A 27526-nucleotide genomic window follows, 5' to 3' on the forward strand; every position below is an offset into this window, starting at 1 on the left:
ATCTCATCAATGATCCGAACATATTCTTAGGTTCTTTAATCTCATTCGAGAGATCATAGATTGAGGAGATTTGGAAATATGCAGAGTACACACGGATGACAATATTGTTGATCCCTTGACGAAGCCTCTTACACAGCAGAGGCATGATCGTCACACTAAGTCACTCGGTATTAGATATGTGAGTTATTGGTCTTAGTTCTAGTGGAAGATTGTTAGAGTATGACCAAAGACCAATCATATAATGATTGTAATAATATATTTATTTATCAATTTTATTGTATAAAAGCATTATCGCTATTTTTTTCAGTTATATATATGTGTTTAACATAAACTAGAAGACAATAAAGTCCATATAATAACATAATTGTTGTTATTAAAAGATCCCTAGTAAAGTATTATAATGGGAAAGTATTAAAAGATCCCTAGTAAAGTCCATATAATACGCTTAAGACTAACATGTTATTGATTGATGACAACGAGTTGTCATTGACATAGAGATTTCAGAATTGATACATGATTATATTGTTGGAGAACAATGTATTTGATTGACCCACCATGAACATATGTCTTGGATTATTATGTGACAGTCATAACATTGCTCATGGTGATGAGTATATGTATAATCCTCAGACTTGAGATCAATACTATCCCAACATATATTGTTGTATGTTTTGATGTAGCTAAACATGCACAGTAATTGGTTGCTCAATAAAGATTGTTATTGAGTATATCTCAATATATGTAGTGGGCGTATATGATTAAGATAGGATTTTTCCTTTCTACATAATAGGAAATATATCACATGCCACTTGATTGAGTGAGACTAGAAGCGCATGGCCATGCTCGAATAAGTTGATATGAGATATCACAAACTATTCATTAATTAAAGTCTATTGTAGATATCAAGAAACAATAGATGGATTATACAAGTGTGACTGTTCCAAGACTTGTGCCTATTCTAGATATAAAGGACAAAAGGATGGAATACATAAAAGAGTTAATCACGAAGATGATATGTCGAATATTAATTTCTTGTAACTTAGGTGATAATGATATACTACTAGATGTCACTCATTGTATGTAATATTAGAATTGTTCTAATAATTACTACTAAGGTTACAATAACCTATAAGGACACACCCTACGATTGAAATGAGCAAAGATGTACAATTTGTTGTATGATACTAAAATATAACTAGAGTTAATATATGTATATTTGATATACATGTGATTTTAATTATCCCAAATATAGTAAGTAAACATTAAAAGAATGTAATTTTGATTACAACTCTTTTAATTGATATTTATTTCGGAATAATTAAATAAGATTTTAAATAAATATTAAAGATTTTAATTCAGATTATAAGTCTTTAATGTATATTTAATTTGAATTAATTAAATAAGTTTTTTTATTATTGTTAATTTGAAATAACTTAAAATCCCTAATATGTTAGGATAACTGATATATTTAAATGAGGTAAGGCCTAGCAGCCGTTTACTTCAGCCGTTTTTCTCAAAACTAATTTTGGGAAAAGAAAATTTTGCTCTCAGTCGAGTAAACTAAGTAGAGGCTGAAACGTGTTTTCGTGGAGGTTTATGATTTGAACTATTCGTGATCACCACTAGTCGATATTATCTTTGCTGTTTTTCAAGGAACCCATTGTAAGTATTCGCATCCTTTCCTCCCAATTTCGGTTTTACGTACTTGGATCACTGGTGAGACCGTCGAGTTTTTTGTTTCCGCTGCGCCGTGGAGTGCGCCGACGGTCCCAACAATAACTTTAAGATATTTTAACTATTGAAAGTTAACAAATGTTTTATTATTATTATATTAAAATGTTTTCTTCAAAGAAAAAAATTGGCATAATGTAAACAAATACACCTAACGTTTGACACATATATGTATTTGTGCCCAAATCATTTTTTGGAGAAGTTGTATCCACAACGTTTAAATCTGATTCAAAAGTCACCCCCGTTGGATGGAAACCGTCAGTCAACAGACGGTCAATGGCTCTAGCTGATTAAGCAAGCTCAGGTGGACAACGATGATGACGTGGCATATCCATGTCACTAATATATGCTGACATGGAATTGACACGTCAACAATTTTTTTTGGTTTAAAAAATTAATTTCAATAGGAATTTTGCACCAGTCATAGAGTGACATGTGTCACTCTCCTACTGGTGTGTATTGATAAGAATGAAATAAGAGGTTCTTATTTGCGTGGAAGGGGAATCTGACCTGGGGCAAGGGCATGAAATGGGATGGGCCCTTGCCACCAGGCCAAGCATGTTATTCAATTATATGATTAAATAAAAGATTATTTAACCCATATTAAATTTTCAGTTTAATGTCAACGATCGAAGAAGTTGAGCATTTGTTGTTAATAACTTTTGCCCTTCCAAACCATGAATCATTTCCTAACGATAAAACCAATAGATCCTCCACGCCATTGACTTACGGGAAATCCCTCTTGTTATGGAGAACGTGCATGATTGTAGCGATGGTAGGATTGTTCATGACCAAACCGCCGTCCACGTCGGAGCAACAGGTCTTGCCATTGACGGATGTCAATGGGAAAGGTTTGAAGAAGCTTGGTGATTCAAAAACGTTGGCACGAGGAAAAAAAAAGGGAGCATAACTCTTGAGGTTGAAGCAAGGAACTAGGAGAGGCTTACATGTGCCCTTCAATGTGAAAACCGTTTCGTGTTCTCTCCTGAACGTTTCCTTCAGCACCTTATCCATGTTCTTACAAGAGATTCCATTCTGACAGTGAAGAACTTTGGCAATCTTATTAACTTTGAAGAGCTTGGAGTTATTCTGAGTGATAAACTTGATAGCTTCTCTAGCAGTAAAAAGAAGATGGCCAGTTCCATTGTCGGCATAGAGCATGGCGACAATAATAAGATCGACGCTAGTGTAGGCTATCATATCAAAGAAATCGGTAATTTTAGCTCGAGGATCACCAGTTTTGAGGCGGACCTGGTCTTCAAGGTGTATAAGAGCGACAACGGCGATAATGTTGGTGGTTCCACCACCGTCAATGCTGAGGATCCGAACCTTGTTGGTGGTTTCACAGAGAGATAGCCATTTCTTCTCAACACTCTTCGCCTAGTGAGACCGAAATTTGCTGAAGGAATCTAGTATAGGCATCGAGTAGAGGCTAATATGAAGTGCAGTGATGCAGGAAGCGAAACAAAAAGGAAGTGAGACTTATTAAATGATTCCATCGGCAAAGATGATATATATGAAACTGAAAAATTGAGTGAAGAATGAAAGAAAGAAAAATGAAAAAGAAAATAAAAAAACTTTTTCTCTTTCAATCTCTGCAATGGCAGTCTATAAAAACTATGACAGTTGTTGGAACGATTGAAATCCAAAACTTTTTGGTTTAATTAAATTGAACATTTAATATGGGTTAAATAATCTTTGTTTAATTATATAACTGAATAACATGCTTGGCCTGGTGGAAAGGGACATCCCTTTTCATGCCCTTGCCCCAAGTTCGATTCCCCTTCCACGCAAATAAGAGCCTTTTATTTCATTATTGTCAATACGAACCAGTAGGAGAGTGACATGTGTCAGTCTCATAATGGTGCAAAATTCTAATTGAAATTAAATTTTTAAACCATAAAAAATGTTGACATGCCAATTCCACGTCAGCATATATTAGTGACATGGACATGCCACATCATCATCGTTGTCCACCTATGCTTGCTTAGTCAGCTCGGGCCGTTGACCATCAGTTTACTGACGGTTTCCATCCAACGGGGGATACTTTTGAATTAGATTTAAACGTTGTGGGTACAACTGCTCCAAAAAAATGATTTGGGCACAATTGCATATAGTGTCAAATGTTAGGGGTATTTGTTTGCATTATGACAACAAAATTTTATGGATTTACAAATAATGAAATGTTTTAAAAAGTCAGGTGACACCTGTGACTTGTGTACAAAAACGTATACGATAAATGGGTGTTACACAAAAATGGACAAAATTGAAGTTAAATTTCTACTTTGGTCATGAAATTTTTGAAAATTACAATTTGGTCACTAAATTTCCCAATTTCAGCTAAGTATGGAAAATCAACTTCAATTCCACTGATCCATATTAAAATTCACTGTTCTAAAATATTAAAACAAATATTTCCAACCTTTATCTAACATCCTTAAAATTTTCATGAAATTTTGATTCGATTCTATTATCAGATTCCTTATCAAAATATAATATTTTATAGCTTTTAATACATACTTGGAATCAAAATTATGATTCTCACGAAAACATTAATTTCATGGCGAAAATATATAACTTTTAGAAATTATATTTTTCGTCCCTGAACTTTTACATAAACTTTAGCCACTAAACATTCAAAATTTACATTTTAGTCGTTACCCAACATTTGGGGTATTACAATTCTTCCCCCTTAAAGAAAATTCATCCTCAAATTTTCCATGCGTATTTACATACATGAAGTAAAAATATGAGGAAACTATTATTTCATATCCTCCTCTCGTTCTTAAGTTGGTTCATCAACGTTATATTTCCATCAAAGAACTTTTACAAGTGGAATCGTCTTATTTATCATTTATTTGACTCCATGAGCTAAGATCTTTACTAGTTTTTCTTCATACGACAAGTGTAGTTGAATTTCAATTTCTTTCTTTTTAATCACATGTGACGTATCTGATCATACTTCTGAAGCATCGACACATGAAACACATTATGAATTTTTTCCATCTCTTGAGATGATGCTAATTAATAATCTATTGAACCAACTCTCTTTATAATCTCATGCGGGCTAATGAATTTCAGATTCAACTTTACTTTATGCCAGAATCTCAAAACCTTTTTTTCATGGTGATAGTTTAAGAAATATTTTATCATCGACTTGATATTCAATTTCATTTAATTATGTGGTGTATGACATCTTCTTCCGTAATATTCTTAAAAAGAGACCATTTTAGTACTCGACTGTTAACTTTTATTATAAGCAAACTCTACTAAAGGCAAATACCTTTCCCATGATAATTTTAAATCAATAATACACAACCTTATCATATCTTTAAATATCTGAATAGTTCATTCAAACTGACCATCTATTTATGGATGAAAAGTTGTGCTATAATTCGATCGAGTTCCCACTGCTTTATATAAAAACTTCAAAATTTTCAAAGTAAACATCAGATCTCAATCAAAAACTATCAAAATAGATACTCCATGCAGCTACACAATCTCTCTGATATATCTAACTCATCAAACTTATCATCGAATAATCTGTTCGAACTAGAATAAAGTGTGCATTCTTGATTAATCTATCCATAATCACCCAGACCAAGTCTTTCTTAGTGGGTGTCAAAAGTAACTTTGTCACGAAATCTATGGTTATTATTTATCATTTCCACTAAGGAATTAAAATAGGTTATAACAACTAGATGACACCTGATACTTTGCTTTTACCTATTGATGGGTTAAACATTCATGTACAAACTCAATTATTTCTTCCTAGATGCATGGTCAAAGGACTATAACGAGTTTCAGAAATAAGATTCTTCTTCATCATTAGGAATAAAAACGCGTTCTCGATAATATATACATCCATCAAATTTAACTTCAAAGTCTTTAGTTCCACCTTTCTTCACTTGTTCAATCTTTTCTAAACACTTTTAGTATTTTCTTTCTAGAATTTTTATCTAATCTAACAATGCATACCTCAATCTTAGTTCTACAACAAGTGAACTATCATTTTTCATATATAGTCGAGCATCTAAAGCTCTCAAAGTATATAATGTCTTTTAGCTAAGTGCATTAATTACTACATTATCTTTTCCAGATGTTAGATGAAAATTACATCATAATCTTTTAGAAACTCAACCCATTTCATTTTTCTTAGATTCAGTTAATTATGAGTTAGTAAATAATTCATACTTTTATGATGTGTGTAAATATAACATCATTCACCTTACAGATAATAACACCAAATTTTTAAAGAAAATACCATAGTTTCTAACTCCAAATCTTGAGTAGGATAATTCCTCTTATACGCTTTCAACTACCTAGAAGCATATGCTACAAGTTTGCCTTCTTGCATCAATACACATCCAAAACCATTATCAGATGCATCACTGTAAATCACATAATCTTTGTCTGATTCTGGTTGCACTAGAACTGGTGCCTTTGTCCGAATCTTATTAAGCACATCAAATATTTCTTAATTTTTTCAGTCCATTTATGAGTGTCACATCTTTTCCAGGAAATTTAGTGAGTGGAGAAGTAATCATCAAGAAATTCTTCACGAAACTCCAATAATAGACACCTAATCCCAAAACAAACTTATAACTTGAAAGGCATTTTTTGGAATTTTCCACTTCACTTCTTCTTGTATTTCCTTCAGATCAACCCCGATTCCCTATGCTAAAATCACATGGCCAAGGAAAGTAACTTTAGACAATCAGAATTCTCATTTTAACAACTTGGCAATAAAACTTTTTATTCCTTTGTATATGATGTACCATGCGAAAATGTGCATCATGTTCTTCTTTAGTCTTGGAAATAAACCAAAATATCATTAATAAACACAAACAAAAATTTAACTAAGTACGGTTAAAATACTCGATTCAACAAATCCATAAATGCTAAAGGGGCATTAATTAATCCAAATGGCACCACTACAAACTCATAGTGACTATATCAGGTTCTAAAAGATATTTTCGAAATGTATTCCTCTTTAATACTTAACTGATGATACCAGATCAAATATCAATCTTTGAAAATAGTAAAAACACCTTTAAGTTGATCAAACAGATCATTGATCCTTGGTAGAAGATATTTATTATTTATCTTTACTTTATTCAATTAACAGTAATCTATGCATAAATCGCATAAATCCATCTTTATTTTTTAACAAATATTAACAATACACCCTATAGAGACACGATTAGTCTAACAAAACCCTGATCAAGTTGCTCTTATAATTGTGTCTTTAGCTCTCTGAGTTCAGTCCGACCCATTCTATATTGGGCCATCAAAACAGGCACAATACCCCAAAAATATCAATATTGAAGTCCACCTCATAATCAGGAGGTAGTCTGTGTAGTTCATTTGGGAAATACATCCAAAAATTCCTTAACTATTGGAATATACTTTAACTTGACCTCAAATACTCGAATGTCTATCACATTAGCCAGAAAAATCGAATAGCTTTCTGACATCAATTTCTTTGCAGTAACTGTCAATATCATATTTGATAATTATTTCACTTTTTCTTCGATTACTATTATTTCAAAACCCTCTATATCACTAAAAATAATCATTTCACATGACAATCAATCAATACATAATGCGTAAATAACCAATCCATACCCAAAATGATTTCAAACTCATCAAATCATAATTCCATAAGATTCACCAGGGACACAACCCCTTAAATCTTTATCATATGGTTTCTATTTAATTTATCCTCTTTATTATGGCACTATGATCGAACATATTGTCACTATCATATCATTTGCAAATTATTCCTAAACAATTTATCATTATATTTTCTATTTTCTTCATCCAATTACTATAATTTTGAAACTCCTTTGAGCTTTTCATCTTAATAACTTTATACGGTAGTATGATATTAGCTAATAAGGAAATAAATGTTCTAGATATGCAAACTTATTCTAAATTATCCAAAAAAAATCATAAGAATCACTAAAACTTAACTTTCTTTAAACTTTTTACGGACAACTTAAATATTACTTACTTCTGCCCTTTGGATTTAAGGGTTTATTCTTTACCTAATAACTCAAAATTATAAAAAATCAAAAATCTTTTTAATCAACCTAATACTTAACTATATGTATTTATTGAAAATTTAAAAATACTTGTAGAAACCCGAGAATCAACAATAAATTCAATGATTTCTAAGTCATCTTCCGTCTCATTTTTTCTTGCATCATTAGCCACTTTTCTTAATTGATTAACATGTGGAAGCTTCTCAGCTTCTTCCTCATTATAAGGCGGAGGATTTCTTCCACAAAATAGAGGAAAATCTCTTACAGCTCCAACCCTTCTAGGAAAAAAAATACTAAAGTCATCTCTAATTTGTTTGGGTTGATTACAATCTAAATTTTCTTTTTAGCATTATCAATTTTCTTCCCGTTACACTGAACTTCATCTTGAGGCTCAAAATCGATCATTCGGGAAGATCTTTCTACGTTCGAATCTAACACAACCACATTTTAAATTTTACATTAATAAGGAGAGACATCAATAATTAAATCACCTAACCATATTATGTCAATATTATTGACATCCTAGTGGCATGTACACTTTTTCATCATAAAACATACTTGATTTAGATTGAGAATCGACTAAACCTGTAGCCTTGGTATCAATAAATGTAACACCCATAACCCATATACATCTTGAAATACAAGTTAAAGATGTCATGTCATCATTTCAAACATTCTTTGTACATAAATCATTGAAAATTTTGTTTCATTACAAAACTTTTTGTAACGCTTTAACCCGTAAACATGTTTAATTACGAGTTAATGATGTCACCTTAACTTAAAATCACTTACTAAAACAAATTGGGTCAAATTTTGAACATTTTGAGAGTTATTCATCGATGCTTATTTTTCATAACAATTATTTATCGCATCATAAAATTCAATATTTTGATTACATAATCAGATCCGATTTCAGATAATAATTTGACAATATACCATTGAATCACCATCAAAATGAAATGTCTTAAAAATGCCCACATAAAAATTAATTTTGGTTGAATTATAGTCATAATTTAGTAATTACTATTCATGCAAAATATTAACTATGTATAGTAATGTACATATTATATTTTAATTATATAATACGACTCAATCTATGAACTAATTTTTTAGAGCATCATAACATAAATTTAATATACATGCCAACCAGATAGGTCAAAACCGGTAAATACCGTATTGAAACTGGAATAGGTGTGCCCGTAAAATTTGATGCCCTCTGTGCCCCTACTTCACTGACTGATCTTTATTTTACCTATGCATGAAATAATCATGCGCTAAGTAACAACTTGGTGTGGCGTTATTTAAAAAAAATAAATCAAAACAACAAAAAATGAATAAATAAATATTTCTTATAGAAAATGTCTTATAAAAAATATAAGAGAGAATATTAGATTGTCTAATTCATTTCTTTCATCAAAAACCTAAAATATTATTTCAAAACACCCATATCTGTATTCACAAATCAAAATATTCAAAGAAATATTTTCTTCCAATGAATCTGTCATTTTTGCATATTTTGGAATTAACAAATATCCCAATGTATATAACTGATAATATTAGGTACACAAGTCAGAAAGAGTATGTGCACAATATGTAATCGTAATTATCTGACCAAATGCACCCTTGGTGCCAGAACACACAAATAGTGCAAGATAGATGTAACAGAGTGCACCCTTTGTGCTAGAAGGAACAAATAGTGCAAATACATAATCATTGAACCTTATGGCATGCCAATTATACCAGTAACTCTCAATGTACATACAATGGGCTTAATAATCCCAATCAGATCCCAATTGCAATTCAAAAATATCCTTAACATAAATCAAAGCTATTGGGTAGTTCATACTCGAAATCATTCTTAAACAATTTCAAAAAATATTGTAAAAGAAACAAATTATAATAAAGTCATATTCAATTTATTTCAAAACATTTCAATAAGTAATAATGCACTCACTTTATTAGCCTCACTATCAAAACTTTTTCGATAATATTCCTTTTCAATCACGTACTTTATCCTTTGCTTTTGATATCCTTTGATTACGAGATTTATCGAAATCTAAACGACATTATATAAACAACACAATATGCAAATCATATGTTAGTATTAAACTAATATAATCAAAATCCAATAATTAAATCTATAAATATAATTTGATACTTATTCTATATAAAAATATCTTCACCTTTCCGCAACAAATTCAACATTTCCAAAATGTCACTTCAATTCCAATAATATACATATTTCTCACCAAGCCACTCAAATTCATAAACCTTAAAATTTATCACAATTTATGAATTCTTTTAAAATTCATACTAACATTTTAAATCTATTCAAAATAGTTATTCACCATTTCACTTCAATTAAACCCAATACCAAAATTTCCAACCTTGTAATAATATATTCTATCAAGTACATTCTCATTTGAAAACTTGTACTTCAATCCTGAAATTTTCTAATAATTTGAACTAATCACCAAGTTTTACCAAATTTATAATTTGGTCCCCAATTCAACATTCTCACATAAATTTTACAATCCAAATATTAATTTCCAGCATAGTATACTCATAATTGAACATTTATAAATCAATCATTTGAATTTCTAAAAATTTGTAAAATGATTCATTTACTTTCACGAGACTCCAAATGGATCCAAACCAACTTCTAAAACTTGTAGAACCATTCCAATATAAAATATAGATCATAAGAAATTTTTTAATATTTTCCCCTAATTTATTAGCCATGGTCGAATCTATCAATAGCTAAAAGCCATGGTTTTCATTCAATTTCAATAATGAATTCAAGATCCAATGATCAAATCCATGCAATTCCAATCATTATAATATCAAATTAAATCCAAATTCAATCAATTTCCAAGAACCCAAGATGTGGCCAAAACATATATACACTGTTTTAGATGATTTAATCAACATACATGCTTGGAAACTAATCTACAACACCAATAACATAAAAATCAACCTTTAATTTTTCAAAATTCAACATGTTCTTCATGAACACTAATCATGATCATTGTCATCATTGAAGCATGTTTTCCATGAACTATTTATACCAATTGATAGAGAATTTAAAAGGGATTAATTCTCTATCTAATAGCTTAATCCAAAAATCAATTGAATATGCTTCTAAAATGAAATAAAAAATTATCCTTTCCTAGCTATGGTGGTTTACCACTTGAACAAGAAGAGGAGTTAAAAATTCTTGATTTCCCTTCGTAATTAACATATACACTTGTTTTGACATAATATAATTGAATTTAAAATTAAATTAATATGAAATTATCATTTTAAAGTTGGTGAAACATGATAATTTTAACTTTCCATTGCATTATCATAAATTTTAATATTCAAGGTCAACGATGAACCAACAAAAATTGAATTTCCACCTTTATCCTTTGTAATTTTCAAAATTTGCAATTTAGTTAGTAAATTCACAATTTTGGCGTAACATGGAAAACCAAAATTAATTACACTAATCCCTGATAAATTTCACTAATCTAAATTCATAAAATAATATTTCCAACTATTTTCTACCATCATTCACATTTACGTGAAATTTCGATTTGATTCGATTATCTGAATCCTTATCGGACTTTACTCTTTGTAGCTTTTAATACAAATCCTTAATCAAAATTTTGATTTCCACATAAACCTCAATTTTAGAATAAACAATTCAATTATAGACCAAAATATCTAACTTTTAAAATTACATTTTTTTGTCTTGAACTTTTACATAGTTTATAATTTGGTCACTAAACTTTTAAATCTTACATTTATGTCACTAGCCAAAATTTGGGGTATTACGATTCTCTCCACTTAAAGAAAATTCGTCCTTGAATTTTCCTACATGTTTACATGCCTAATGTAAAAGGATAAGGAAACTATTTTCTCATATCTTTATCTCGTTCCCAAGTCCATTCATTAACTTTATGATTTCACCAAAGAACTTTTACAAGTGGGATTGTCTTGTTTCTCAATTCTCTGACTCCATTAGCTAAAATCTTCACTGGTTCTTCTTCATACCATAAATATAGTTGAATTTCAATTTCCTTCGAAGTAATCACTTGTGAAGGATCCGATCGATACTTCTAAAGCATCGATACATGAAATACATTATGAATTTTGTCCATCTCTAGAGGCAATGCAAGTTGATAACCTATTGAACCAAACCTTTTCATAATCTCATACTGGTCAATGAATATTGGACTTACATTTCCAAAACTCTTAGATATCATAACATTTTTTCACGATGATAATTAAGAAATGCTCTTTCACCGACTTGATATTCAATCTCTTTCCTTTTCACATCTGAATATGATTTCTGTCGGTCGTCAACTATCTTGAGAATTTCTTGTATAATCTTTACTTTGTCCTTTACTTCCTTGATTAGGTATGGACTAATTATATCTCTATATTTAAGTTCACACAGTTCAGTGGTATCTGGTATTTTGTTCCATATAATGCTTCAAATAGAGCCATCTTAATACTCATTGATAACTAATATTATAAGCGAACTCTGCTAAAGGCAAGTACTTTTCCCAAGATCTTTTAAAATCAATAACACGCACCCTTAGCATGTTATCAAGTATCTGGACAGTTCACCCATAATGCCTATCTGTCTGCGGATAAAAAGTTATGGTAAGATTTAGTCGAGTTTTCAAGGCTTTATGTAACGACTTCTAAAATCCTGAAGTAAACCCAGTCTCTCTATCAGAAATGATCGAGATAGCTACCCCGTGAATTTACACAATTATCCTGATATACAACTTAGCATACTTACCCATCGAGTTGTCAGCTCGAACTGGAATAAAGTGCGTTGATTTAGTAAATCTATCCATAATCACCCATATTGAGTCTTTCTTATTGAGTGTCAAAAGAAAATATATCACAAAATACATTGTAACGCTTTCCCATTTCAACCGATGAATGGAAATAGGTTTCAGTAATCTAGATGGCACTTGGTGTTCTACCTTTAACTGTTGACATGCCAAACACTTGGAAACAAACTCAGTTATAACCCTTTTCATGCATGCCCACCATTATCAACTTTTTAAACCTTGATACATTTTATTTCCTCCAGGATGCACTGTGAAAGTACTATAATGAGCTTTATAAAGAAGATATTCATTAAATTATTCATCATTGAGAATGCAAACCCATCTTAGATAATACAAACATCCATCAGACATAACTTTAAAGCCTCTAATTTTACCTTTATTCACTTGTTTGATTCTTTCCAATAATTTTTCATCTTTACTTTGAAGATCTTTAATTCATTATAATAATGGGGGCCTTAACTTTAATTCCACAATGAGTGCACCATCAACTTTCACGATAATCGAGCATCTAAAATTCTTAAAGTAGAAAATGTTTTTGGTAAAGTGTATCAGCCACTACATTAGCCTTACCAGGATGATAGTCGATAATTCCTCTCATGAGTCTTGTTTTTCCTTGAAGCATAAGCAACCACTTTTCCTTCTTGCATGAGTACACATCCCAAACCATTATTATATGCATCACTATAGATCATATATTCTTTGTCTGATTCTGGTTGCACTAGAATTGGTGCCTCTACCAGAATCTTCTTTAACATATCAAAACTTTATTGGCATTTGCCAATCAAAGAAAAAAGGCATATAATTTCTTAGTAATTTGGTGAGAGGAAAAGTAATAATTGAGAAAGTTTTCACACATCTCAAATAAAAATTAGTTAATCCCATGAAAGTTTGAACTTCAAAAACATTTTTTCGTAGTTTTACACTCTATTATTGCTTGCACATTATGGTGATCAACTCTGATTCCCTCTATCGAAATTACGTGACCAAGGAATGCGACTTCTGACAGCCATAATTCACACTTTGAAAATTTATCATAAACCTTTTTGTCTCACAAATTCTAAAGTACAATGCGGAGATGTGCATCATTATATTCCTTAGTCTTGGATTAAGCCAAAATATCCTCATTAAAAACGACCACAAATTGATCTAAGTACGGCTAACTCACCTGATTTATCAAATCCATAAATATTTCAGGTGCATTAGTCAAACTAAATGGCATCACTACAAACTCATAATGACTATATCGAGTTCTAGAAGTCACCTACGGAATATCATCTTCCTTAATATTTCACTAATTAAATTCAAATCGAGTATCAAGCTTTGAATATGCTGATGTACCTTTAAGCAGATCAGACAAATCATCGATCCTCAAATGAGGATATTTATTCTTCAATGTCACTTTATCTAGTTGACAATAATCTATGCATAATCACATATATCCATCATTTTTCACAAAAATTATTGGTGTGCCCCAAGAAGTTACACTTATTCTAACAAAACCTTGGACTAACAACTCCTGTGATTGATCCTTTAATTCTCAAAGTTCAATCGGAACCATTCTATATGAGGCCATTGTTATAGGAACAATACCTGCAAGTACATCAATCTTAAATTACTCCTCAAGAATAGGAGGTAATCCAGATAATTCATCAGGAAACACATTTGGCAATTTTTAAACTATTGGAATATCTTCGAAATTTACTTTTGATACCGGAGTATCCACAATATTTTCCAAAAAAGCTTGACATCCTTTTGTCATCAATTTCTTAGAAGTCGCTATTGAATTTATATTAAGTAATGGCTTCCATTTTTCTCCAATTACTATAATTTCAGAACCTTCTGTATCTTTCAAGAATAATTGCCTTAAGCGACAATCTACCCAAACATAATACTGAGATAACCAATTAATGAACGAAATGATCTCAAACTCATCAAATGGTAATTCCATTATATTGGTAGGGAATTCAAATACTTTAATCCTTATCAAGCAATTTCCGCATATCCACTTCACTTTCGCGCTGTGACCCTATGGTTTCGTAGCTATCATACCTTTATCAATAGGTTCTACTGGAATATCTTTTTATCTAATCAATTTGGAACTGATATAAGAGTGCATAGAACCAATATCAATTAGAACTAATACATGTTCAATAGAAAGTATCTACTATGATTTCAAGATCATCACAATCTCCCCCGTCCTAAAGTTGTATAATCTGGTTGTACATGTGCATTAGGTTGAGAAGTTGACTAAAAAAATCCTCTTTCTCTATCTCTTCCTGTAACACCCATGACTCGTATATGTACACTATTATGATTTGAAGATGTCACATTAATAATTTAAAACGTTAGTTAACCCAAAATGGGTAAAAATTTGTTTCTTTCAACTTTTATAGATTATAACCATTTATAAAATATTGATTAATGTAAAATCAAAATACAATATTTTAAAACATATATAAACATAAAAACTTCCATTCAACTATTAATACTAGATAGTACTAACCATAGTAAGACATAATAAAGCAGTCTTGGTTTAACTATTACAAACCAGTTCTAAAATATAATCTAATAGAGAAACTAGGGCATTTATAAAGTACATGCCACTAATTAAGCTAAAATCCCATCAAATGATGTCTTACTGATACTCTATATACTTTTTGATGCTTGGGGTTGCTCAATACTCCTTACTCTGATATTTTCTTTTTACCTATTCGTGAAAATCATCACACGCTAAGTTTATATTTTGTGAGGCAATTAAAATAATAAGCAGTGTAATGCATCACATGTTTATAATTATTATCATTATTCTATGCAATATGATCACAGTACTTGTATATTCACCATGTTTCCATAATACCCATGATATATAACATATATAAAAGTTTGTTTCCAATAAACCATAGCCTAAAAAAATAACTATGAGAACCATGGGTGTGCTAAGCCAATATAACATATTGAGGTCGTGCCCACCATCAGCACTATGTATCCTTTAGTACTGACCCATATATGACACATAAGGTCGTGCCCATCATATGCACTAGGTATCCTTTAGTGTTGCACTAGGTATCCTTTAGTGCTAAACCGATATACAACCTACTGCTAGACTTATGCATGCCAATTATACCACTAACACTCAGTTACATACTTGGGCACATAGTATATATTTAATTCATCCATGGCAATGCATACCAATGCAAATTAACATTGGGCAGTTCATACCTGAAAGAGCCTACCTAGACAATTCCCCAATAAAATAGTTCAACTAGTAACTAGTAGTTGCATGATCCATACATCAAGCATATTTTATTTTTTCAGTGACAAAAAGAACTAATAAATCAGTATATCAATCTGTAAAAGCAATCGTAAATCAACCAGATATCAATTTATAATTTTAATACAAATAAAATAGTCATGTAATATTCCAAGAACACACTAGAAGATTTCGTTATTTTTTGAAGAAATTGGATTGTTATTAAAAGGGGGAAATATAGAATTTCTCCAAATTGATAAGATGTTAGTTATATTGTCCCTATAAAAAGGTTTCAATTACTAACAGGTCTAATTAAACATTCATGAATTTATGTTTCAATATCATTTAGGATTCGAGTGCATCAAAAAGGTATTCAAGAACATTAGGTCATAATAATTTAAAATTCAGATATAACCAGAGTGATTCCATTATTTAGGTAATTAGGGGCATTTCAGACATGTTGATATCTGATGAATTCTTAGTAACATAATAAAACATGATAATATGATGATTTATGAAATCCAGGATTCCTATTGAGTTTCCCAAAATTTGAGTCAGATCAGACTAATCAATCCCAACAGTGGTACTTACTAATAAATCAGACTGAGATCCTTAATGAATATTATCTTCTTAATATTGACTGCATTAGTTGAACTGATGACATTTCGAATACTCATCGAACGGATCTTAGGGCGACAAATAGGTATTCTAAATTTATTTAGTTCATTTATGAATTAAAATGATAACAAAATTGGATGACATAATTGATTTATGGTTCATAGCCTACAGGGACGATACAACACATATGTTTATCAGAGTTTCCAGAGTCTATTTGAAAGAAGTCACCAAATCCAAGTCATAAGTGTATTGTGGTCATCTTAGTACCCGATGTTTCTTCTGTTATACTGATCTCGAGGATTAGGAATCGTTTTTTAAGACTTCCAAACAAGTTAGGAGTTTAGTCGGTGGATCTATAGTTTTATCAGGTTAAGAATGAATTCTCAGGTTGATTCCATTATTCATATCAATTTCAATCCCTTTTCATTTCATAAGGGTATTTTCATAATTTTGTTTTCAAACATTTTCAACATTAAAATATTTAACGGTAATATTCAAAGTTTAAGGATTTTGAGATTAATTATTCTTTTGACTAATCACTAACCCTAAATTTATTTCTTATTAATCTTTCAGTTTCCTTATGTAATTCAATAGAGTCTTAACCAATTTATTACTTTGAACTGTATTCGTTTCGAGTCCATCCATAACCAAATATGCATAATAGAAAAATCATATACATCCATGCATTTTTTTCAATTTCAACATGTTTCATAAAGCATACAAAGAAGTAGTAAAGTATTAGCATGATTTTTGTACACATTAGTTGACCAAATAAACTTCATTCGATAACCTTACACTTGATTTTGATGTCCCATAATATCTCAAATTCATAACAATATAAATTACATAAAAAATGGATCTTAAATGGGACAAACATATTGAATTATAAGATAAAACACCAAAAAACAACTTATCAGGTTCAAATTTGGTGAAACAGACCCAAAAAGGGACTCGGGACGTAAAATAAATCAGGATAAGTGGTCTCGGTAAAAGCAACGTCCTGTTAATAATTGGTGAATGGTGAGTCAATGGTTAACTTGGCTAAGCTCAGGGGGTCTGGACTGGTTCATATTGGTATAATCAGTTCAACAACTTTCCAAATACAGATGATACCCACTCATAGGGGGTGGCATGTACGACAGCTTCGGTGGTCGGAAAATGACCAAAAACTCCAGATTTGAAGGTCATCAGCTCAAGTTTCTCGTGCAAATATTATTTCTTGCAAAAGATTGGTGAATAGTGTAAAAATCGACCATTCAAAATAATCAAACTTCCTTATATCACCCCCTTCTACGACGACGACACCACAGCTACTAGTCAACTCCTCTCAATGTTAAGAACAAAGTGGTGTTGGCAGTGTCATCATAGAACGAGTGAACGATGATGAAATGTCGATATCAAAAACATGAAAGTGAGAGAAAAAATAAAAAATAAATGGAGATAGAGAGAAAATAAAAATATATGTTATTTTTGGGAACTCTCTAGAAATGTGGGAGTTTTAACTCCCCCACAAATAAAAAAAAGAAAAAAATCCAAGGTTGGGTTCTTTAACTTCTAGGAACTTTTAAAACTACTTAAAATTTTATAAACCTTACAAATTATTGCATGAAACTTTATTCCAAAAGTTTAAATTGAAATAAACTAGAAATTTGGGGTGATACAACAATGAATTATCGCTTAGAGCAATTGATTTCCAAGAACTTGAAAAGTTTTGAGTTTGTAATGGTAGGGAATAGAGTAAATCCGTTTACTAATGTGATTTTAGCAGTAATTTCTATTAAGTTATTGCTACAAGGTTGTCAAGCCTTCCTAGTAAAGCTGGTGGATACTCAAGGTCTCAAGGTTAAGTTGGAAGATATTCCACATGTTCGAGAATATCCACATGTGTTTCAGGGAAATTTAATTGGATTACCACCAGAATGAAATGTAGAATTCAAATTAGAGTTGGTACTAAGTATAGTGTTATTTTGATAACCCCATATAGAATGGCTCTGACTGAGTTCAGAGAATTAAAGGCATAATTACTAGAATTGTTAAGATCAGGATTTTTGAGACCAAGCGTGTCATGTGGGATGCTCTAGTACTAGTTGTGAAAAAGAAATATGAATATATGTAATCATCCATGGATTATCATCAGTTGAATAAGAAAATTGTGAAAAAACATGTATCTTTTCTATAAGCGTTGATGATATTTTGATTAGTCAAAATGTTGCATTGGCATTTCAAAAGATTGAACTTTGATCTGGATGTTATCAGTTAACGATTAAGGAATAAGATCTTTATAAGAAATCTTTTAGGAATCAATATGAATACTACAAGATTTTATAATGTCGTTTGGTTTAACGAATGTTCCTACGACATTTATGAATATGATAAACTGAGTATTTTATTTATGGTAGTGTTCATCAATGATGTTGTGATTTATTAAGAGACTAACGAAAAACATGATGCATATCTTTGCATAGTTTTAACAATTCATCAAGAGAAAAATCATATGCTAAGATATCAAATTGTGAATTTTGGTTGTCTAACATTGTCTTTCTTGGACATGTGGTTTTGGAAAAGGTATAAGGTTAAATCTCAGGAAAGTACAAACTATGGTGGAGTGGAAAACTCCCAAGTGTTTCTAAGATATGAAGTTATGGTGATTTGTTGATTACATCAAAGTTTCATAAAGAAATTTTTGATGTTTTTCTCCTCTCTGACTAAGCTATTGAGAAAAGATGTGTCATTCATTTCGACTAATATGTAACAAGAAGAATTTAATAAATTAAAAGGAATACTGATAGAAGCCCTCGTCTCAGTGATATCAAATTTGGAAAAGATAGTGTGATTTATAGTGATACATCTCATAAAGGTTTGGGATGAGCGCTCATGCAAGAGGAAAAAGATATGTCTTATGGTTTATAGCAACTAAGAATCGGGATAGAAATTACTTGATTCAGATTATCGGGTTAGAAATATTTGTGTTCACTTTATAAGTATAATACCACTATCTATATGGTAAGTGACATTATATCTATACCGATCTTAAAAGCCAAAAGTATGCGCTAACTCGAAGGAGTTAAAATAAAGGTAATGGATTGAATTTCTTAATGAATGGTGATCTACTTATCAATTATCATTAGGAAAGGCTAATGTGGTGCCTGATACGATAAAGTTGAAAGATACTTCTGGTCTGAGAGTTTTGAATACATGATTGCCTTTAAATAAAGATATTGACTGGATAACATAATTAAAGTTAAAGCCTATTTTGTTTGATCAAGTAAAGGATATTCAAAGAAAAGATTAAAAGTGTTTGTTAAAGATAAAACCAGTGGAAAAAAATATGAAACCAAAGACCTTAAGTTAAGTCTGATGGATGCTTATATTATCAAGGAAATAGTCAATATTAGTAGCAGACATGAAGAGAACTATGATCAAGTTGGTTTCTAAATGTCTGACATGTCAACAAGTTAATGTCGATCATCAAGTACCTTTTAGATTGTTGTAACAGATTTCCATCCCTTACTGATAATGCGAACGAGTTACAATGGAATGAACTTTGTAATAGGTAAAGATTATTTAAGATAAGCTAAAGATAGTTGTTGATCGACAAAAATCTTATTCATATTTGAAAAGAAAAGAGCAAAAGGTATGAAAAAAGTAATATTTTTATCTTTACATCAAGTGTGTGTTAAAAATTCGAGGATGGTTTTTTCTTAAGGGGGAGAACTGTAGTACCCCAAATTTTTTGTTAGTAACCAGAAAACAATTTGTGAAAGTTTAGTGGCCAAAGTGTAAAGTTGGAAAAGTTAGGGACTAAAAAATGTAATTTTCATTATATAGGTTTTTCTACCATGTAAATGAATAGTTTACCCCAAAAATGATGTTTTGTTGGGAATTAGTTGGTTGATCCAAAAATTGTGTTAAAAGCTATAAAGTGTTAAAGTCCAGTGAAAATTCGGTAAATCTGATCGATTAGAAATGTCAGAAAAGTTTGAAGGATATTAAATTAAGCTTGGAAGTATTATTTCCACATTAAAAAATGATGAAAAAACAATATGGATCATTGGATTTGAGAATTTATTTCCATGTTCAACTAGGACTTTTGGATGAAAAATGGAAGTATTGAAATTATTGGAAAGTTGCATGGGCAAAATTGTAAAGGGTAAGAAAAAGTTTTCATCTCTAACTTTATAAAGATGATAAGTAACACGTAGCTTGGTATGGATGTAATTATCAAGTTTCAATAATGGTAAAATTGTCATTTGTAATTAAATAAATTTTAAATTCATTTAAGCTTAAATAAATGTCAAATTAACATGAAATTAAGTAGAAATTTCTTAAAAGCTTGGCTCCTTCATCCTTCATTGTCGTGCACCTCAAACCCTAGGTAATAGAAATTTTACTTCTCATTTTGTGCAATATCCTTTGTTTTTTAGATTAAAGCATGAAATAGAAATTGTTCTATTCGAAGAGCTCTCTAATTTGGTACCAATTTTTTAGATTTTGAGATTATTGATGTTGTAAAATCATTTCCAAGATTGATTGATATTTAAAAAAACCTAAAAATGATTCTTTTGAATTCAACCTAAACCCTAAGTTAGGGGAAATTTTGATTTGATAAAATTAAGTTAGGGGTTTAATTATAGAGTGATCACATGTAAATCTATGTGTCGTGGCACACAAGTATGTGCAAGTTTATACAATCGATGCAAGTAATATAGTAGTAAGTCAGTTATCGTCTCCACAGGGATTGATGGGATTTTTTAATGTTTACAACAACTAGAACTAGGTGTCACTAACTATTCCTACGATTCTTGTCAAAAGATATTCAAAAAAGGGAAAATGAGCATTATCTAATGATATGAACAGATGGTAAAGTATTGTCGATGCAAGAGAATTGTAAAGTGAAATGAATAGAAATTTTTGATTGAGGAAATAAATAGATGCAAAGATAAACAAATAAAGGTGTCAAGGCAATAAAAATTGTTCAAGTGTCAAATATTAATAAAAACCTTACACAATTAGACTTCTAACGTAGCACTCGAGTTTCACTTGCTACAGTGAAAAATTATTCTATGTCTATGATGATTTAGAATGATATGCTTGTGTTGCCTGACATAATTTACTAGAGTGTTCTAGGTCTTTTACTACGATAATACTACTCGGCATGTACTACAACCTTTGGTTTGTCAAATTGTTGCTGCGACAATACCCCTCAGTGTAAACTATAGCCTTTTGCCTATCTGACTCAAGTATTTACCCTTTTTAGTCAAATGAAACCCTCTATTTATCTCTACAGAATATTAGAACCTCACCATCATGGATTAATTCCCTTGTTCACGTATATCAACCCTAACTCTCTCGATATTAGACATCTACTCCTAGAAAATGGAAATCTTTCAAAGGCTTTTACAAAGACTATGAATGTTTTGTCGTGGCACTAGGCAATCTCTCAAAAGCTCTTACTTGGCAAGGCAAAATATTGAAACAATGAACAAAACAACACTTAGCATAAATAAAAACTTCATCAGTCATTAACAATTGAATAAAGTATCATTCAAGCATCATCCAACACCAAATAAAACACTTATGATGTGGTAAATATCATCCAAAACTAAATCTCTACATATAACCCTTTAAGCAATATGGAAATGAAAAACAAAGGAAGAAAAACTCCCAAAATCAGTGCTCTGCTGTGACATTCTGACTACCACCACGCTTAGTATGGCAACCAGTCCTTATTGAGGGATTGGTCACAATAGGGACTAGTCGCCGCTCTAATGAAGTCTGACTATGGAGGGCACCAAGGACAATCGAGTGGGGGATTGTGTGAAAGTGAAGTGTTGAAGTCACCAGGTCCAAGCCTCTGATATATTATTCTCTCTCTTTTTATTCTGATCCAATCTCCTTCGTGAAGAGTTATAATGGGGTATTTATAGTGGCAATTTCAAGGGTTTAATGCCCTGGAAATTCCCTAAACACCCTTGATGTCATAACCATCTTATGAATGATATAGCAGATAAAAGTGTTATCAATTAACTTAATAAGGGAACGATTGCACATGAGGTTGGAGCTGGGCTAGTTGCGTCTGCAGTGTCATTGAGCTGCATCAGACCTACAAGATATATCGCCTAAGCAAGAAAATATGTTCCTCACTGCCATCTTCTAATACTCAAATGGCCCTAACAAATTGATTTGTCTCGACAAATGAATTATTCCTTAGTCATTTTTTTGTATTAAAACAACCAGCAAACAACCTTCCTCCTTAGTAGCATCAGTTAAACCAAATAAAGTTTTCCTCGGTAAAACTTATCCACCACATGCAAACATGCCCTAAATGCAACTATATACAACTAAAATGATATGACAAATGGATTTTAGACAAACAATATCCTAAGTAAACAGACACAGAACACAATATTTTACGGAGTTATCAGACCCCCAAACTTAAGTATTTCTTGTTCTCAAGCAATGGATAATAAGAAGTATAAAAATTAAGTGACACGGCATATCAAAAATTAGGATAATCATGTGGTTTAAAATTTTATCCCTCAGCAAAAGTTTGGCCTTAACATGCAATATTGTACGAGATGTTAAGTACCTTTCCATAGGTCAGGACTCTTTGTCCATATGTGTGTGTGATTGTATCTATTAAATGCTTTAACATATTTAGAAAACTCTGAAGTAAGTTCTTTTGTTTTTCCAAGGTATCAAATTATTCATTAAGCACATTTTTATTCCTATTTATCCAACATGTAACTTCAAACTTTGTTTTGTGTTGTTCTTCTTCTCTTTTTTTTAAACTGCTTCAAGTGGAGCCAGCTCATCACACCTACCATGCCACATTATAGGTGAAAGGGATCATACCTTCCACCCCTGAGCTAGTATGGTAGAGTCATCTCATGACTACTTTCATTCACTCGTATGATGAAGTAACCATTTATTTAAGGCGTTTTCTAGGTCATGCCATTGCATAGAGGGGTGTCCATATATAGTTATGCCCAGGCATTTATTTTCAATTCAACACAATTCAAAACATTAAGGAGTTTAAATTAATCTTTTAAATCATTTAACACCACACCACACAAAAAGTTATTTCCTAAAAATTTTGAAAGCAAATGAAGTAGAGAAAACATAAAATCGTGTTGAAATATCACAAAGTATCAACTCCTAGGGTCCACTCTATCCTTCAACAGTCATAAAAAAAATTTGGCCTAGGCGATAAGAATTTGCTTTCATCATCGGGCATCCTCAACTTATTCCAATAACTATCCTAACATACTAGTGCCATGACAAAAAATATTTCAACCAATCATTATCAAATGCAACTAACTAAGTTTGAGACACAACACCTCCCCCTAACTTGAGGGGTGCATTGTCCTTAATGCATAAAATATAATGTAAGGGAAATTACTCTAAAATATTGATGCAAATACAAGTGAAACATGATACCTCATTATGGTGGAGAAGGTCGACTGGACATGCGGGTGATGCGACGCTTAAGATGAGGGGGTTGCATGATCTTGTGTCTTCTAATGGAAAATATGATGGAGATGGAATAGAAACAGGGCATGATAAGCACTCGACTTGACGTTAGGTCCTGGGAGGATTGTCTGGTAGGTTCATCTCCTCAGCTGGGGAGGTCTCATCAGGTACATCTAGGGACTGGCTAGCTTCAGTAATTATAACTGGTTCAGTATTGAGATCTTGTAGCTGTTCAGGGACCGGATCAAGGCTGGGCTATTCTGGAACTGGTTCTACAAAATCTGTTGTTGAGGTAAAATCTTCAACTTCAAAAAATTCAAGCTAGATTTCCTTAGTATGCTCGGAAGTTGAAGAGGATGAACTGATGTACTCATCGTTATGGCCCTGTACTTCTGCATGGATTGGAGAGACGTGTGTGGCCAAAGGGATGACATCAACTGGGGAACTGGGCTGAATGTTTGGTGCCAAGGGGAAAAATGTGTGGTCGTTTATAGATGTTGATTTACGCAATAGTTCTTCAGGAAGCGATGATATGTCTTTAGAGGTAACTGGTAGTAGTTCCTTGAAGAATGCATTCATTTGTGTATCTTTCGCCTTAACATAATTGAATAAGGTCTACATATGACCCTCCTAGCATTTTAGCCTCTCTCGCATCTCTCAAGTATTGGTGACCACATCCGCTATTCTCACCGCTACTACAGATTTGGAACCTCGTTCTAATCCTTCAGTCGGAGCATTATCATCAAAACTCATCAGCTCTAGCACCTTCATTTTGGTAATGCCCTCATTTGATTTGATAAACTCCTCTAAGGGTTCCTCATGTATCTTTTTCTTCCTACATAAAGCAGTTATTAAATTGGAAAAAAAGTAAGTTACCTCTGGTCCACTTTGTACACTCATGGACCAAATCGAACATAATCTAGCCCACATCGATTAAGCACCCGTAGATAATGGAATGCAACAAAATCAATCATCGTAGCAACACTGTTGTATTGTGAGAGGTGGGTATCAACTTGCCCTTTAAGAAGTGGTTCCACAGTTTTGTGATTGGTTTAAGAGAGCGGTGATCCATATGCCTAACCAAAACACAAGTCCTCCAGCACACCATCATATGTCTCAGAATCTGGCTCGGAAAAAATTTTCTTATGTTGATTTTTTACTTTGTCAAGTTAAAAATATTTGTTGATGGCGGAGGGAGTAAAATGGATGAACTTCCCTCACACATCGACAGATTATTGGGACTAGTCTCCCAGATGTGCATAAAACTCTCAGACCAATGTCTCGAAGGACGAAGTGGTCACGCCGTGATTTGACTTCCAGCGAGCCATCGTTATTGTGATAACATATTTTTTGTGGAGATAGCAAAGATTTTGGATGGCAGCTATGGAGGGATTTGGTGAAAGTGGGAGAAAACAAAAGATGAATGTGAAAAGTAATTGGAAGAGGACTGTGAGAGAGAGTAAAGTATGCGGTTTTGGAGAATATGGACGGTTAGTTGAGGGTAAATATGTAAAAAAAAAGAAAATGAGATATGGTTATTAATGCAATAGATTTTTTATAGTATAAAAGGGAATAAAATATTGAAGGGAAAAACTTTTTCTCTCAAAAGTGTCGCCAAATAAATTATTAGGGTTTTCTTCCTTCCACGCGTGAGATCCAACCCTAAGCTAACATATGTCACATGATCACCAATAGAGATAAAATTAGAAAATAAAATCAAAATAAACAACTCGTGTAAAATAAAATAAGAAAAAAATATTTATTTACAAAGTGCAAATTATGTTTCCCAAGTAAGAAAATTTGTTCAGGTAATAGGAGCAAACTCTTGGGCGTCGTGTAGTAGCGACACCATTTTACTTCGCAGGATTGATGCTCTTTTGTATGCCTTCAGCCTTTGACCATTCGCCTTAAAAGTAGTCCCATCAAACAAATTGATATTTTGATTATACCGTGGCTAAGAAGGGGTGCCCAAGAATAATAGGTGCATTTTCATTGGTCTTACAGTCTAAAATAAGGAAATCTACTAGAAAGATGAACTTATTCGCTTTAAGTACCACATATTTAATTTTTCCCTCAGGAAAAACATGTGATCGATCAGCCAGTTGTAAAATCACGATGGTTGTTCGAGAATTACCGATTCCAAGTTTCAAAAATATGGAATTGGGCATCAGATTTACGCTTGACCCCACGTCACAAAGGGCTCTCGCAACATACTTTTCACCGATGGAGCATGGTATTACAAAACTGCCAAGATATTTTTGCTTCGACGAAAGTTTACTCAATATAGAACAATATTATGTTGCCATGGCAACATTTTCTATTCTTTCCACCTTTCTCTTCTTCGTGACAATACCTTTCAAGAATTTGGCGTAATAAGGAATCTAATCAATACTTTCGAGTAGTGGGACATTGATGTACAACTTATCAAGGAAATCAACAAACTTTTTGAACTGGATCTCAACATTATGATTCTTCAACTGTTTAGGGAAAGATGGTAGAGGTCTTATTTCATCTGCTATAGATGGGGGTAAAACTTTTGCATTGGCATTAAATTTTCTGCCATCATTGGGTTGACTCATTGACCACTCGTCCTTTTCTTTCTCCTCAAACTAGTATTCTTGTTCAATATCTTTAGCTTGACCTTTTGGTTCTTCATGTGTAGTGCCTTGACATGAAATTTCTTGGTTCATTCCCTAAAATTTATCATCAATATTAATTTGGGCACCACTCCTAAGTGTAAGCGCATTGCATTACTTTTTTCCATTAGGTTTAGCGACCTCAATATTTCTAGGGAGACTTTCTTGTGAGCGAGAGTGTATTTTCGTGGCAATTTGACTCACTTGATTCTCCATCGCTCTCAAGGATGAACTATGGATTTGTAATAAAGCTTCTTGGCTTTGCAACAAAGCACCTTGATTCTTGACTATCGATGAGTGTCCATGTATCAAGGTCTTTGTTGAAGCCATGAAATCTTTTGTTGAGGCTATAAATTCCTTTAGTAAAGATTCGAAGAAGCTAGAATTTGAAGAAGATACATTACCTTTATTGTTATTTTATGAGGGGATCTATTGATTTTGTACACTTGAATGTTCATAAATGTTTTGTTGTGGCCTATTAAAATTGCCTGCATAATTGTTATAGTTGTTCCCTTTATTTCCCCATGAAAAATTTGGATGTTGTCTCCATCCATAATTGTACACAAAATTGATGGAATCTTGGTTTTTTGGACATTCACTCTCATGATGGTTGCCGCGGCAAAGAATGCATGTTGAGTTTGTTGCCTTGACTTCTTTCACCTAATTATAACGCTACAAATTTTTTAGCATGTTAGTTATGGAAGCAAGTTGGGTAGAAAATAAATCCTTACTGTCAAGTTCATACACTCCAGATATTTTCCTATCGGTTCCAAGCCTTGCAGACGGGAATTGATAGTTGTTGTTGGCTATCCGATCAAGGATATCAAAGGCATCCTCGGGTAATTTTTGGAGCAAAGTGCCATTCATCGAAGCATCAAACATCATGCGAGTAGGTGATTTTACACCATTATAGAACAT

At 32.1% G+C, this 27526-nt stretch overlaps 1 pseudogene; it reads right to left on the bottom strand.

Moving 5' to 3' along the window:
• Nucleotides 1-2334: 2334 nt before the first annotated feature.
• On the bottom strand, nt 2335-27526 carry LOC120197619 (annotated as a pseudogene).

The sequence above is a fragment of the Hibiscus syriacus genome, unplaced genomic scaffold (assembly GCF_006381635.1).
Source record: "Hibiscus syriacus cultivar Baekdansim isolate YM2019G1 unplaced genomic scaffold, ASM638163v2 tig00117048_pilon, whole genome shotgun sequence".
Classification (NCBI taxonomy): Eukaryota; Viridiplantae; Streptophyta; class Magnoliopsida; order Malvales; family Malvaceae; genus Hibiscus; species Hibiscus syriacus.